The sequence below is a fragment of the Balaenoptera borealis genome, assembly GCF_965194805.1.
Source record: "Balaenoptera borealis genome assembly, chromosome: 8".
NCBI lineage: Eukaryota > Metazoa > Chordata > Mammalia > Artiodactyla > Balaenopteridae > Balaenoptera > Balaenoptera borealis.
In genome coordinates, this window is record NC_138865.1 from 108,599,532 (window position 1) to 108,616,644 (window position 17,113).

Sequence of the window (17,113 nt, forward strand, 5' to 3'; positions counted from 1 at the left end):
TTTAACAAACGTGAGCTTCCTTCTCATTTAAAGTCTTATAAAAACCAACTTTTAAGAATAATAAATTTGGGGAAAGCTTCATGCACAGACATCTATCACAAAATTATTAACAATACTGAAAAACCAGAAAGAAATTAAATGTCTAGCAACAGAGAATTAATTATAAAAAGCATATGGTATAAAAAAAATCACAATTATGAGTAAAAACAAAGCAGGATACTATGTAATATGATGCTGATTGTTTTCTAAGCGTTTACACAAAATGTTGTCAAGGCTATGGGGAAACACACCAAAATAATGACAGCATCCCCAAGTAGAGGGATTATGGGTGACTTTGCATTGATTTTCATTTTTCTGAGTTTCTAAAATCTCTAAGTAAGTCTGTATTACTTTCATAATCAGAAAAAAAAAACTGTCTTAAAAAATGACATTTATAATAACATGGAAAATGCTCATGTTATAATGTTAAGGAAAAAACAGAAAACAAACAGTATACAGTGTGATTTTTAACTACCTCAAAATCTGTACTATTTATAATATTGAAGCACTATTCATAACAGCAAAAGGCTGGAAACAACCCAGATGTCCACCCACGGAGGAACAAACTCTGGTGCATTCTCACAGTGGGGCACTCTGAAGCTATAAAGGAAAAGGAATGAGGGCTCTACAAATATCCCGCCCTCAAGTAATCTTCTAAATATACTGCTCAGGTGGGCGTGTGGGGTGGAGGGTGGTGTGGACCCCAAGAGAAAAAAGAAGTATGTCTAGCATACTGCCATTTATTTAACCGTAAATAATGGCTGCCTATACGGAAAAGGAGAGAACAAGGTACAGGAGAGAGTCAACTCATTTTACAGATGTGCCAGTGAAACTGTTTAAATGTTTTGATAATTATTTTAAAAATAAAATAATCTCCTAAAACTAAAAGCAAAAGAAACAGAAAAAGAATTTAACTGTGTATCAAGCTGACTGGTTAACCAACCAGAGAGGAAAATGATTTCAGTAACGTAAAAGCAGATTAGTTTGTACACCCCTAGTGGGATATTTCTCCAGTGTCAAAGGGTCTGCTGCAAAAATCGTAAACTGTTTTCAGTAATCATGTTGCAGGAAATAATATTCGTATTGTTACTCTGAAACTGTGTGTGTATAAATATATACATATTTATTAAATAAGTAATTATCACTATCATAAGAACCAAGCCTCAGAGAAAACAAATACAAATATAGAAGAAGTTAAAACATGTAATTCCAAATTTGAATTGGAAATACGAATATGAACTTACGTTTTGTTATTTCTTTCCTTTCACTGAAAACGCCTAGAATCAGTATCCTCCCTAGCATGCAGGCTGTAGTCTCTAAATGTCATCATCGCTCACCAAAAACAAAACCACAACAGGGTTCTTTAAAACAGTGGTTCTCAAAGTGTAGTCCCTACAACAGAGTTAGCAGCAGCCCCTGGGAACCGCAAATGCAAATCACTGGGCCCCAACCCACACCTATTAATCCAGAAACTCTGGAGGGAGGGAAGGAGGGCCCAACAATCTATGTTTTAATAAGCCCTCCAGGTGATTCTAAATCACACCAGAGTTTGCCTTATAGAAAGGGATGATTCCAGGCCTGGGGCAAGGGTATATAGTATGAGCCCAGACATCTTATCATGTCAGAAAGGAAGGAAGCTGTCAAAGACTACACGTTCACGTCCAAAGAACTCAGGAATCAACTCGGATAAGCTTTTTCACTGTCGAAAGATAGGACAATTAGAATATCAAGGATAATGACAATGAATTAAAATACGTCAAAAATGTTAAAAAAGCTATGAGTTCATAATAATTTAAAAATAAAAAACCTTTTGGTCACTGTGATAGGCAGAATTATGGCCCCCCCAAAGATGTTCACATCCTAATCCCCAGAATCTCTGACTAGGCTGAATTACATGGCAAAGGGTAATAAAATTTGAAGATGGAATGGAGGTTGCTCATCAGCTGTCCTTGAAATAGAGAGATTATCCAGGTGGGCCCAATATAATCACAAAGATCCTTAAAAGTGGAAGAGGGAAGCACAAAAAAGACTCCACCAGCCATTGCTGGCTTTGAAGATGGATGGGGGTCATGGGTCCAGATGTGCAGACAGCCTCTAGAAGCTGGAAAAAGCAAGGAAATGGATCTTCTCCTGGAGCCTTCAGAAGGAACACAGCCCTGCCATGGTAAGACCCATTTCAGACTTCTGACTTCCAGAACTACAGGGTAGGTTTGTGTTGGTAAGCAGCCAAGAGTGTGGTGATTTGTTACAGCAGCAATAGGAAACTAATACAGTCACCTTTGGAAGATTTTAGGGAATTCTTCCATTGTCTTTCTTGTATGAACTACACCCCAGAGTAACTAAATAGATGATGAAAAACAAATTTTTCTTCATACAAGTATACAGCTATGAAAGAAGGAATGATGAAATTAAATTATCACCATTTTGCAAACAATCATCAATGGCTCGTAACAATCACAAAAACAGGGACTATCAGATACAATGTACCTCCCACTGGAAGTACAAAGGACCACCTATGATGTAATCTTGCCAAAAAAATAAACCTGAATTTGATCGTGCACCTTATCTAACTACCAATTTACTAGAAATAAAGTCAGCAGAGAAACCAGTTGAATGACATTACAAAAATACAATCAGCAAAATCCAGAATGTGGAAAACAATAAAGGACAAATGACCCAACTTATTCAACAAATAAATTTCAAAGAAAAAAAAGGAGAGAGAACCTGTAGATTAAATAATAATTAAGAAAGTTAGGGAAGGCTATTGTGAACTCACAAATTCATACTGATTCTACTGATTCATTCTGAGTTCATTCTAGCTTCCCTTTCTTAATACACACACAGACACACAGACACACACACACACACACTCGCTCACACACAGAGATGGGCATAGAAATAAATACAGATATGTATGTTCATGTATGCAAACATATTTTCAAGCTCTGTCTACTGCCAAGGCTTAGAAGTATTGACACCCCAGTAGTAATGAGGATACCTGTCATTCAGATCTTGGTTCCTAAATATCATTCTGCAATAAAAGAAACCAGAGATCCTTAGAGAAATGGCTGATTCCAGGATTGGGTTAGGGAAAATACAAGAAGAGTCCAGGACATCCTGTGACCCTAACAAGTGTGGAAGTGCTCAAGAAATGTTAAAGACACAGGAAATCAATTTGAAGGAGTTCCCAATGGCCATATCTGGGTCAATCTGAACAAGAAAATAAAACACGATAGTAACGGCTTAACAACCTACAGAATAGAACAAATATCCATGAGTCCATACTGATATAAACAACTATATAATAAATAACTGCAGGAGAAGGGGCAGCCCTTCGTTACAGTAGAATTACAACTAATAAGTGTAGAAGGAATGATGGAAAATCACCACTAAGCAAACACCACAGTAATGACTGTTGTAGGTAAGGGTCATCAATAAGATTCTTAAAAGTATGAGGAGAAACAAGACATTTACATAGTCTCAAAGTATTTCCCCCCAAAATACTTATCACACATGGAGAATAGTAACTTTACTGTGGAGAAACCCAGGAGACCCCCACCTTAACCAAGTGACCAACACTAACTGCACCAGAAATAAGACAGATTGACATTATGCACCTCCAGATGTGACATATCTCGTCTATGCTATTCTTGCCAAAAATGTATAACCTCAATCTAATCATGAGAGAAACATCAGACAAGCCCAAATTGAGGGACAGTAACAAGATAACTGACCAGTACTCTTCAAAGGAGTCAAGGTCACAAAAGACAATGACTTGAGCAACTGTCCCAGATTAGACAAAATTAAGGAGACATGACAATTAAAGGCAATGTGGATCCTGGACCAGAAAAGGGGCATCAATGGGAGAACTGGCAAAACTCAAATACAGTCTGCAGATAACAATATTGTATCAGTGTTAATCTCCTGATTCTGTTGAGTGTTCCATAGTTATGTAAAACGTGAACATTGGGGAAGCGGGACGAAGGATATATAGGAACTCTGTTATTATTTCGAATCCTTATGTCTAAAATTATTTCAAAAGTAAAACTTTTTAAAAAAGAGACTTATCAATCAGTACAACATCCAGATCATGATTTGAACAAACTGTTTACAACAATTTTTAAATAAGACAGGGAAATCTAAACATTAATTGGCTAGTTGGTAATATCAAGAAATTATTAATCTTTTTGAAATGGAAAAAAAAATTTTTTTTTAACATACTGAAAAACCGATGAAATAATATGCCTGGAATTGCTTAAAATACTTGAGTGTTGAAAGAGAGGGAGTTGGGAGGAGGCTATAGATGAAACAAGGTTGGCTATGAGTTTATGAGTGCTGAGCTGGGTGACAAGTACCAGAGGGTCAATGTACTATCCTCTCTCCTTTTCTGTGCATTTGCGTTTTTCTTTGATAAGTACTTTTTTTTTAAAGCAATGATTAAAAACCTGAAAGAAATTACCAAAACGCATGATTATGGGTGATCTTTCCAATTATTTTTTTCTCAATTTTTAAAATATTTTATACTAAGTATAGACCACAGTCATAATGGGGGATAAAGTAAACATTTTTAAAGTAACATTTTTTAAAAAGAGAGAAACCACTTCAAAAATTAAATGTTACTTTTTTTCTTGGGCAAACAGATGATGATAAGATTGTCCTAAGCCTTTAATCCAAAACAACGGGACCAAGAACCTATCATGAATTATAAATGTAAATAGAAATTCAATTCTAAAGGGAGGAAAGAAGATCTTATTACACAAATAATACTAAGGCAACAGTAACAGAATTCTAAAGCTAAAGAATAAAAACATTCTCCCACAATACAGTTGGGCCAACAAATTAAGCCATTTTCCCACTGCAGACGTTCCTGTCGGCCCTTGTCCATCTGCAGCCATAATTTTTATACAATTTTAACTTTGGTTTGGATTTTTTCCCAAAAATGTTACTTTATTCCATTACACCATGAGCTACAAAGAGCACACACCAGTTAAACAATGATGACACATAAAGAAAAAATCTTTAAAGTTAAAAAGAAAAGTTTAAGAGTATAACGTCCAAAAAAAAAAAAAAAAAAAAAAAAAAAAAAAAAAAAAAAAAAAAAGAGTATAACGTCCAGAAAATAATTGTTTAAAAAAAAGAAGTACAAAAGACGGAGGTCCACGGAGCTGCTGCGCCTGAGCTTACAACGTGGCTCTCCTCCTCTGAGTCCAGGAGAAAGGCTAGATGAGGTCACCGGGTGATGCTGAGTGAAAGATACCACACAGTCTTCCTATCTATCCATTTTAATGAGAGTATCCTGCCTCTCCTATTTCCCCACCGTCTCTGTCTGCTCTTATGGGTAATAGAGCAAAGAATAGCTCTGTGCATAAAACAGGTTTTTTCTAACTTCTGGTTTGTTTTCTTAGGCTAAATCTCCAAGAGTGGAATTACTAGGCCAAAGAGTAATAATAGTAAGCATGGTTCGAGGATTCTCTCTACAAAAGAATTCACTTTCTTCCCAAAAGACAGTGGCTGAAATGCCACCAACAATGCCTAAGTTTCTTGTTTCACCACAACCTCACCAGCACTGCTATTTTCTTAAATCTTTGCTAATTGAATTGGTATCAAGTGGTCCTTCACAAGAGTTTGAATGTGCATGTCTTTGATGGCCCCCACCATCAGCGTTGATATATCTGACTATCTGGATTTCCCCTTGTGCAAACTGTCTTCAGCCATTCATGAAAATAGTTTCGAAGACGGTTCTACGGAAAAGCCGATCTCTCAAGAATCGCCCACGGTGAGCGTACACAAGCACACACACACTCGCACACTCTCTCACAGTCCCCCGACATCAGAAAGGCCACCAGGACAAAGTCCATCTGTCTTACTAATGCTACCAGAAAACAGGCAGACGATGAACGTTTCGTGATCGTTCTGCCTTCCTGACCGCTTAGCGAGCTGTCCTAGTCCGAAGGAGGACGTGCGCAAGCGCAGAGGAGCAGCCACGGCTGGTGGGCAGTAGCGTGGGACCGCCCACACCCGGGACCGCCCACACCTGTGTTCCATTGGTAAGAAAAGCTGCGGTATGTCAAATCACATTAACCCACGTAACCTTCGCAACCCACGTGGCCTGCAAGGCTTTACTCCACCTGGACCCCCACTACCTCGCTGACCTCTTCTCCTGCTGCTCTCCCCTCACTTGTTCCGCTCTGGCAACCCCGGCTTTCTTGCCATCTCTCTTACATGCCACATACACTCCCAGCTCAAGGCTCTTCTACTTGCTCCTCTCTCTGCCTGGAAAATTCCCTAAGGCTGCTCCCTCACTTCCATCAAGTCTGAGCTCAGATGTCACCTTCTCAGTCCAGTCTTCCCAAGCCCGTCCCACCTGAAATAACCACCACGAGTCCCACCGCAACCTCACTCCCCATATCCCTTCCCTTCGTTATTCTTCCTCATAGCATCTGCTAATACGGTGTTTAATTATGTGTATGTTTTGGTTGTAGTCTCCCCTGCCAGGATGTAAGCTCCATGAAAGCAGGGATTTTTGTGTATTTTGTTTACTGTTGTATCTCCAGCACCTAGAATGGTACCTGGCACATAGTAGGCACTCATGGCAGATTTAAGATAGCCATAAATTCTTTGACCTTCCCACTGAAAGGTGTGGCGTCTGTGTCCCCTCCTATTAAGTCTGGGCAGTGCGGTGACTACCATGACCAATAGAATATGGCAGAAGTGACACTAAGCCAGTTTCTGGGTCCAGGCTTTAAGAAACTGGCAGCCTCCAACTCGTGTCTCTTGGAACTATGAGTCACCATCCAAAAAGCACGACTACCCTAATGCTGCCATGCTGGAGAGGCCACACACAGGTGCTCCAGCTGACAATCCCAGCTCTGTCAGCTTTCCAGCCATCCCCCAAAAGGCAGCAGACATGTGAGTGAAGAGTTATGGATCCTCCAGACCAGCCCACCCACCAGCTGAATGCCATGAGTGACCTGGGCCATGCAGAGCAGAAAATCACCCAGCTGAGCCCTGCCCAAACCCTTAAGCCACAAAATCATGAGATATAATAAAATGGTAATGTTTTGAGACACCAAGTTCAGGGGTAATTTGTTATGTAGCAATAGATGACCAAAACAGCACTCAGTAAATATTTGTTGGATGACTGAATAAACGAAGGAGGTAGATGGGACTGCTCCCATTTTATGAACGAGGAAACAGCTCCAGATAGGTAAAGTAATTCTCCCAAAACCACAGTCACTAAGGGACAGCACCTGTCTGATTCCAAGCCTCTCAGTTCACTTCCACACAATGACAAGGGTTTGGATTTCTTCGTTATCAGCCACTAATGCAATGATCCCAATCCACTCAATGGTCATCTGACACTTGCTTTTAAACAAACCTCCCCCTGAACACTGCTGAGAAAGGGACCATGAAATCTTTTGTTAAGCCACTTAGGTATATCTTTAAATTCACAATAAATTCACCTGCCATCCTAGAAAGATCCTGTCTACTTTTTAATTTTAAAATGTGTATTATGCTAAGTAAAAAGTATACACTGCTCATGTGCACAGTAATTACAGGTCCACTTACATCATTTCCCAGATTCAGTTCCCTCCTTTATAAAACACCTATCAGACCCGTATTTTGACGTCTGGTCAAGTTTTTGTGTATGTGCGTGTGTTCGGCAATCGTGTATTCCATTCTCCAGTTCTTGTTTGTTTTTTGTTTTTTTTTTAATTCAGCAACCTAGGTTAACAACTTCTTACATGTTTTAAGTGATAAAAGCCACTATGTTGTTGCTTTTCTCCCTCATATATCCCTCAACCTAATAGAGCTGACAACGTGAAAACAACGTACCTGTTCCAGGATCCCACCAAGGACGTGTAGTTTTGTCATACCTCCAGATTGGGGGGTTCTTAACCTGAGGGCCACTGAACAGGTCCCTGGGAGTCCATGGAAATTTGTTCATTTGTACATTTTGGGGGGTAGAGCGCTCTCAGCATAAATCAGGAGTTCAAGGAAAGTCAGGACACCAAAGAGTACAAACTGTTTCTCTTATTATAAGCTTAGTAACAGAACTACTATTTACCAGGGCCAAGGCATTTTTACATAAAACATCTCTAACTCTTAAAACTGCCTACACAGTAAGTATTATTAGTCCTGTGTTTACAGAGAGGAACCTAGGGCTTGTAGAGACTAAAAGATTTTCACAAAGCTTTACAACAAGAAAGTTCCGGTGCTGAAATTCAAACCCAAGTCAGTTTGACCTCACATTCTGTGCTCTTCCCACTCAGCGGCACTACTGGTAAAACCAAAGAAAGTATAAAACCACCCTACGACACAGGCTTCCACTGGTCAATAATCCACTCCCCGGAGCTAACTTTATAGTTTCTCAAGGACTCGGGATGGATGGAATAAACCAGCTAATGAACGAGGCAGGACCAAGGATCTCGGACCTCACATGAAGAACAGTCGGAGAGGGCTTGAAGTCAAAGGACCACTGCAGGGAGGGGGGAAATGTGTGCCAAGGTGGCCTTGAGGAGGAGTGGCTGCCATGGCAACACAGAGACAGCTGATGGGCTCGTGGGCTCGGCACCAGCAGAGTTATAATAAATGTTTAGGGGAGGTATGGAAACGGCATGTCTCGCCTGAGCAAAACAATCAGAAACGAAAATTGATAAACTTGGGTGGTTTCCCCAAACCTCCTTCAATATTTCTGGGCTGTGAAGACAGGCAGACCTAGCCTTGAATCCTGGCTCTACTGCTAACTAGCTGTGCGGCCAGAGATGGCTAACTTAAATCTTTGTTTCCTTTGCAGTAAATGGAGATACTAATATAGATTCCTAGCATCCTTGGAGGGTTAATTGAGAGATGGGTGCCCGGCACAGAAGCTGGTGCCCAGGAGACGATACTGTGTCACCTCCGCCTCTCCCTACAGCCCCCACCCCCCGCTCCAGAATGGCCTCTCCTCCCACGCTTCCTCGGCTGGGCACAGCATCGCCATCCAAGGTTCAGCTCTTCCCCCGGCCTCTCACACACACCTCCTCATCCAACAGGAGGCCCAGGCCTGAAGGTCCAGCGCAGCCTCCACACAGAGCCCGTGAGAGATGAAGAGTGAGGCTCTGATGCTTCCACACGGCCACGAGTGCCCAGGTCCTGCCCTGCCAGCCACTCCTACTGCCCTCCCCACACCCCCAGAGTTCTCAGAGGCACTGAACGTAAGAAACAATCGCAGACTGGAAAGCAAAGTACAAGTCTGGACAATCTCATATCCAGAGTAGAGCTTTCGAATAAAATTGAGGGCTGTTCATTTTTTTGGGGGTGGGGGCAGGGGCAGAGGGGAACAGGGAGGGGATATGCAGCTTAAGGGAACCATCCGAGTCCTCTTACTCAAGTAGAGGCAGAAGTGGAAAAAGAAGACGACTGGGGAAATGAGGATGTCAGCCGGCCCAGCAAGGGCCAAGCCCGGCTAGGTCTGCAGCAGGAAAGCAGAAGAATCCAGAAGCTGGGTTCTTAAGGTCCAGTAACCCATGAGCAAGGACGGCCCCATGAATCTCCCGGACTCTGATTAAGCAGATCAGCCCCTCCTCCTCCCTGGAGGAGGCATTAGAAGGGAGGACGGGCGAAGCTGAAGCACTGGGGGCAGAGAGAGAAGTAGCCCCTTCCTCCCTCCAGCCCACCGCACTGCCTTCTTCAGCACGTGGCTCCCATCTGGTCGACGGCAACCGCTGTCTAAGTGCTCTCCTGACTCTGCGTTCACCCACCAAACCACATGCATTCCTTTGATCATTACATCTCTGCCCAGAACCCTTCAGGGACTCTGAGTTAACTGCAGGACGAAGCAGTCACTAACAAGCAGTCACTCTGGGCTCCCTCCGGTGGGCTCCCTCCAGCGGCCCCAGCTTACCTTCTATCTAGCCTTATCTCACCCAACTGCTCCATCAGTGCTCCAGGCCCCCACCTGCCTCCACCCCGTCCCCTCCATCTGGAAACAAAATAATAACATCTCCCCAATTCTGCCTGGAGACAGCACGCTTATCTTACAAGGGCCAATCCAAGGGCCACCCCTTCGAACAAGGCCCTCCCTGATTACTCTGGCCCTCAGCAATCATCCTCCCAAAATGCTACCCACCACTTTTTTCTATAAACCTCTACAGCATTTCGGAGAGTGCTGGGCACTTTACATCCATCACACCTCATCCACCTCTCACAGCAGCCCTACGAAGTAGAGGTTCTGATTACACCCATTTTACCAATCAGGAAACTGCAGTTCAGAGAGCTCAAGCAACTTAACCAAAGTAAAAAGTGGTGGAATCAGGATTTAAAGCCAGGTCTATCTGTGTTCTTTTTACTAAACTAGTGGTTTTTCAAACCGAGCTTGCGAAGCCCTCGGATTAGCAATGCCCAAGCCTGGCCGGCTACCAGCATCATCTAACTACATGTTCCCGGGCCCTTCCTCCAGAAACTGAGTCGGTTGGCTGGGGAAAAGCATGGAAATTTATATTTGGTTTTAATGCAGGAATCTGCAGAGCTCCCTTACGTACATCTGTTTATTTGCTTCTGAACAAAGAGACAAGGGGAAAAAGTTTGAAGACCCCTGTCCTACACCAGACCACCATCTTGCTTTAAAGTGAGAGTGGCCCCAGCAAGTCTGCATGATGCCATGAACTGAGCTGCCTCAATTTCCACCCAAATGGGCCATATTCCTTGAAGATCCCCAGGCACACTCTGGGCCAGCACTGAGCTGAGCGTTGCCTTTGCATATCAGAGCTCTCTTAGGGCAGTTTTGTTTTTTTTTTTTTAAGTGGGCTGTATGAAAAATAAAATATCCCTGTAATCTTAGAATCACGTTAGAAATGAAAAGCCAGGCCCTCACACTTCCTTCTCCAGGCAGCTGGTTTGTTTTATCTCTAGCCAGATGGAGAATGAGAAGGTTCTCATCCATCAAATTTCCATCTTATCAGGTTTCACTGTGAGAAAGCTTGTCAAAGTGCTCAGTGGTTACCTTTAAATATACAAAGGAAACTTCTCCAAAATCTTAATGAGGTACAGACACTCAGTGATGTAAGAATCTCCAGAATTAGCAGGAGATACTGGCGTTCCAGCCACGCTCTGTGGAGCCTCGTGGCTCCTGGGGGCTGAGGCAGGAGCGGGACGAGGTGGGGAGAGAGGGGCTCCCAGGCGTCCTACCTCACCTCACCCCACCCTGAGCAGCGCCACTTTTCTATGTTTTCTCTCCAGAAGAGTTCATTTGAACAAAGAATTCATATGCTCAAAATATAAATAAACAGAAACCACTGAAATGAGACAGTCCTTGCCAAAGAGACCAACAAACATGCGTGGTACTGGCTGCGAGCGGTGCAGTTCTGAGCAGGGAGCTCTGTGTAAGCTCCACCGGGAAGCTGGGCAAGAACGAACGGACAAAGGCGGGGAAGCTCAAGCTGCGCAGGGGTCGAGGCCCAGCTGTCAGGCAGCAGGCGAGGCACCACACGTCTCTAAAAGCCCACCTGAACGATGCAGCAGAACACACCTGCCCTCTCCTCCAGCCCCCTCCCCGCTCCCCCTGTGCCAGGCTCATTCATGCCCCAGCCTTTGCACAGGCCTTCCCTCTACCAGTGAAGCCTCCCTCCCCCTCCCCGGCACCTCTCTCAGCACAGCTGCATTCTCTGTGCTTCCAAAGCACTTGGGCCATCCCTCTATCAGCACTCATTGTGCTATACTTTAATTAGCTCTTGTCTGCGTTTCTATTATATTTCTCTACTAGATTCCTTCAGAGACTGTGTCTGACTTGATTCAGTCCTGTACTCTCAGTGCCCAGGACAGAGCCTAGCACAGAAATTATGAAGGAAGAACCAGAGATAAGGGAAGGCCTCTCTGTTTGCACCCCAGAGAGACGATAGCAATTCCCTGTGAAAAGTGATGGGAACAGCCTTCTAAACCAGCTTCCCCAGCAGGCCCACGCAGGAGGCACTCACACCCCAGGGTCTGTCACTCGAAAAGGGTTCTGACACCCTTCCTAGAGGGATTAATCGGTTGAAAAGGAACAGACAAGCACTTTCTTCAGAGGAGAGGTGAGTGCTGATCAACGAAGAAATTTACAGCTTTGTTGCCTGGACTGGTGAAAAGGCAGAACACATTCATTAGTCAGCAGCGCCTGTTAGAGAGTCTAGTGGGCTGGGCTGTGTCACCCCAAGTCTTGAGACAGCACCTGCCACACCATTAAAAGCAGGAAAAGAGGAAAGAAAAGAAGGAATCTAATGTAATGAGCATCACGCTCTGTGAGCCAGGAACCACAGTAGGCATTTACTCCTGCATTAAATTTTATTATCCATTTATTTAATCCTAAATTAGATATCATCAACCCCATTTTAGGGGAGTAAACATTAGTTTAGAAAAATTAAGTAACTGGCTTGGAAGCTCAGAGTTAAGCACCTGCTGACGCTGAGATTCCAACCCAAGTCCGGCACTGTTTTCCCCTGTCCCAAACATACCCACTAAACTGCTAAGTTTCTAGCACCCAAGGCAGTGATGTCATCACCATCAACAAAACAGCTACTATTTATTGATCACTTATGATGCGCCAGGTGTAATGCTAAGTGCTATACCTTATCTCATAGAATCCTCACAACTGATGTCTGATTTTCTGACGAGAAATGGACACCACAGTCTGCAGAGGCAAAGTAGCTGGTTCCCAGCCCCATTGCTAGCAAGCGATGGAACCGGGATTCAAATCCGGTCTGACTCCCAAGTCTCTGCATTGTGCCTCTCTTAAGAGAAACTGGAATTTGCAAAGACAAAACTTCTCCCACACAGGTCATTTAAACTGCACATTCTACAAGGATACCGACTCAAAATCTTTACACCTGACCTTAAGAAAAAGGGCGGGGGGAGCTTTGACCCTTGGTAAAAATCAACACTACCTCAGGTCTGTGGTCTTAGCCCTAAACCAACTAGCCTACAGCCTACAGACACTGTCTCCAAATGCCAGGTTTTGATGACGGTTCACCAAAAGATGTCCTGAATGCTGTCGCAACCTCATCTGGAGCTATCCATCAACAAACACATGTGAGAACCCGAGGGGTTCAGGCTGAGCCACCCTGAAATTAAACTCGCTCCTGTCAAAGCACACAGGATTAGCCAGCTGGGTGACGGGTACAACTTTAATTAGATCTTCGGGCTGTAGCCAGCAAATGCATCCCCACAGAGCAAAGGGCGCAGGTACTGAAGCACACACTTGTCAGAGTAGTGGGTGACAGGTCTCGTAACAGATGAGAGCATTATGAGACAGTCTGGGAAACAGGCTAAACCAGTGTCTAATAAACGGTGCGTATAAAGGAGAAGAAAAAGACTATGACTTGCTCCTCTCCTCCCCGCACCCACCCCGAGCAGCACACAGAACGCCTGAACCAGAGACAGCAAATCTAAAACCAAGATTTACCTCTATCACCCTCCACCAAACACACACACACACACACACACACACACACACACACAGAGAAGCGCTTTGAGTTTCTGGAGCCAAACAAGGTATCGAAGCCAGAGATGTGAGGGCAAGGATGTGAGAACCCAAGCGGCATTCCTGTTAGGCCACAGAAGCTAGGACATTTTAAACATCACAGTTAGGACACCGACTTGGGAATACTGGGGGTTTTTGTTTGTTTTTTGCAAAGGCATCCTGAATTTCTTTGAAGGGATGTGGGTCCCTCTGGTGGCAAGGAGGTATAACACAATAAAGGGAATCTATCCACGAGACCCTCACTGTTCGACCTTTCTTTTCGTAAAAGACTACGAGGTAGAAGCCAAAGCTCGGATTCACCCGAGCCTACCACAGTGCCTGCACCACTGCAAGTGCTCAATAAATGTCCCTTGAATAAACAAATGAGCAAACTGCAAATTACCACACATGCTGAGTTGCCTGGCACTACTAGGTCACTGCAATCACAGGCAATTAAAACAAACAAACAAAGAACTGACTCTCACAGCCGAACGTCTCGGTGTTCACGCACCATCAGACACAGTGAATTCAGATGCCTCGGATCCAAGCTGCATTTTCAGACAGGCATTGTCTCCCTCCAAAATGCTTAAGAGCAGGCACAATGAGACAGCAATACATGTTTTTGGCATGAGCAAAGGATGGTTTGATCACATCCAAGAGAGGCTGGCTTGCCATCACAAAGAATTCAGGGAATGCTACAAAAGCCCATACTGCTTGACAGGGGACCACTGCAAAGGCTTTGAGTTGGGGATCATCTCTCAACAGGGCTGCAGTATTTCCCACTTATTTTGAAATTCTTGTCCAAGAAACGGGAATAATGGGAACCAGCTAGACAGAGTCCTGGGGACTGAAAACCTTAATACTTACAAGCTTAACCGACTTGGATGACATTGATCTGGCCCTGTGCAAAATTGCTTCTACTGAATGGGGTAATGTCGAAGAGCCTGTATACTGCTCAGAGAACTCTTTATAAAAACCCACCAGAGGCAATACTTCCCTCAGGCCTCAGTGCCAGCAAAAGCTGTCCCTTTATCTTAACGTGTTCTTCTTATAGACACCGGAGACCTTGTAACTGAATTTCCCTTTTTACTTTTGCTGCCAGGAGCCCCAGCTGGATTTTAAGTCCCCCTCTTCAGCGCTGTGACAGCTCTCATAAGTGGCACTTCTCCTCACTCACCTGCCTCCATTTCACTGGTCACCCTTATTGCTCCGTGACCCTAATGCCTTTAATCTCATTTAATTTTATGACTTTCCATAAACCTCTGAAAATGTTTTTGAAACACAGAAAGAAAGAAATTACAAGTCTGAAAGCTTCAAATAACCAAAATACTTCAAGTTGGGTGGTCTTGAAAATGGATTATTGTAGTCCGCTGAAAAGCTGAAATTGTATCAATCTTCCTTTTTGCTAAAAGCACAATATTCTTAACATAAATATTGTTTGGCATAGCCTCAGCGTGGTATCTTAGGCAAAGTCCTGAAATTGAGAGTCCACAGACTTGGATCCATGTCACATATTTATCACTTTCTATGTGACCATGATCAAGCCATTTAAATTCTGAGGCTCCGGGGCTTCTCTGGTGGCACAGTGGTTAAGAATCCGCCTGCCAATGCCGGGGACATGAGTTCGAGCCCTGGTCGGGGAAGATCCCACATGTCACAGAGCAACTAAGCCCATGCACCACAACTACTAAGCCTGCGCTCGAGAGCCCGCGAGCCACAACTACTGAGCCCACGTGCTGCAACTACTGAAGCCTGTGTGCCTAGAGCCTGTGCTCCACAAGAAAAGCCGCCACAATGAGAAGCCTGTGCACCTCAATGCAGAGTAGCCCCGGCTCATCACAACTAGAGAAAGCCCACGCACAGCAACGAAGACCCAACGCAGCGAAAAATTAATAAATAAATAAATTTATTAAAGAAAAAAAAAATTCTGAGGCTCTGATTAATCTGTAAAATGGGAAAAACCTTTTGTATGCCCAATCACAGGGTTGTGAGCACCAAGGGAAAGACAGGCAGTCCTTGGATTAACTGTAAAGTACACTGAAGAAGAATACACCTAAGAAATCGTATCTGCTTTATTTCTATCACTCTGTAACAGCAGTTTTCATTAACACAGGGTGGTGTTGAGGATTGAGCTGAATGTGGACTGAGAAAAAGACCAGTGTTTGGAACACATTTTCTTACCGGTGTTTTGCAGCCCTGCCTGTGGGACGCAGTGAAGTTTGAGTAAATGCTGAGTGTTCCCGAGTCCTGGAGGGGAGCTTTAGTACGCACCCAGGCAGCCCAGAAGCCACACCTGAGCGGCTCCACTACAGAGGAGCAGGTCCTTCCTCTTTCCCCTCTATCCCCGACCTCTCGGAGCCTGACACACGTCACGTGCCTTTTCTCATCTTCTTATCTCCGGGCTCTCCGCAGCCAACCCATTCTCCAGACCTCCATCAGACAAGTCTCTCTAAACTGCAACAATCCTCTGCTTAACTCCCCCTCGACAGGGGCCCCACTGCCTGTAGGTCAAGTCCACACTCCCAAACTCTGTATCCAAGGCCCTCTACAATTCAACCTCTCTCTAGGTTAAAGTCACCCTTCACTACAGTCCCAAACTCCTCTTCCCCCAAACACCATACTCTCTCACATCTGTGTACCTTCACCTCCTACATGAAACTCTCCTCTCCCTCGCCTAGCTCGTAACCTTCAACTCAAGCTTCAGAACCAGTTCGAAAGTTACTTTCCCGTGGAACCTTCTCCGATCCTGCTCTGTGCTCCCGTGGTTACTCTGTTCCTATCTCCATCCCGGAACTGTCCCCAGGCAGAGCTGAGGGCCTGCACAAAGCGTTCCATGTGGCTGAATGCATGAATGGAGTCCTTTCCATTGCCAAGCCAGACACAGAGGCCACCAAAAGGCCTGGGGTTTTGTTTCTTTCAATCCAAAAGCAACAGCAATAGCAGCTGGTGAGTGGGAGGCTCTAGTTAAAGAGCCTAGTTACCAGAACCAGCTGATAAGCCATGCAAGGCTGGTGGGTTACGCTCTACCTCTGCATGCGTCCTAGCACCATGAGGCAAAGTCACCCCCAGCAGGTTTCCCCAGACCCTGAACAGGCCAGTGCCCCCAAGATCGGGTGCAAAGCATGCTCACGAGATGGACACAGTCAAATTCTTAGGATAAAACCGTAAGTTAAGCAGAGATAGCGTTGTGATGCAATACATGCTCAAAAAGAAAGAAACCACGGCCAGATCGTCTTATCAGAAACATGCATGACTCAATGTAGAAAAGAAGCCGTGATGAGACACTAGGAAGCCCTGAGTCACAGGCACGCTCACCTGAGGTGAGCATCCAGAGGCACAGCTGCTATTTTGGTGCCCACTGCCCTGAAACAAAGCAGCACCTTCTCTGGATAACTGCTCACTCCCTCCGAACATGTGGTTCTAGGGGAAGCTGCCAGTGATGATACACGAGCTCACACACACACACACACACACGCACGCACAACCACACACACACACACACTTCTGACAAAGAATGAGCATGTGACCCAAGTTGGGCCTCTCGATACCTCACCCATCTGGCCCTCCCGACCAGGGGACGACAGGGGTGGTAGGGTGTGA

At 44.4% G+C, this 17,113-nt stretch overlaps 1 protein-coding gene across 5 annotated transcripts in view; it reads right to left on the bottom strand.

The window, feature by feature from the left end:
• CDK5RAP2 (CDK5 regulatory subunit associated protein 2) overlaps positions 1–17,113 on the bottom strand; it is a 181,442-nt gene that overhangs the window by 99,482 nt on the left and 64,847 nt on the right. The window lies entirely within an intron of this gene.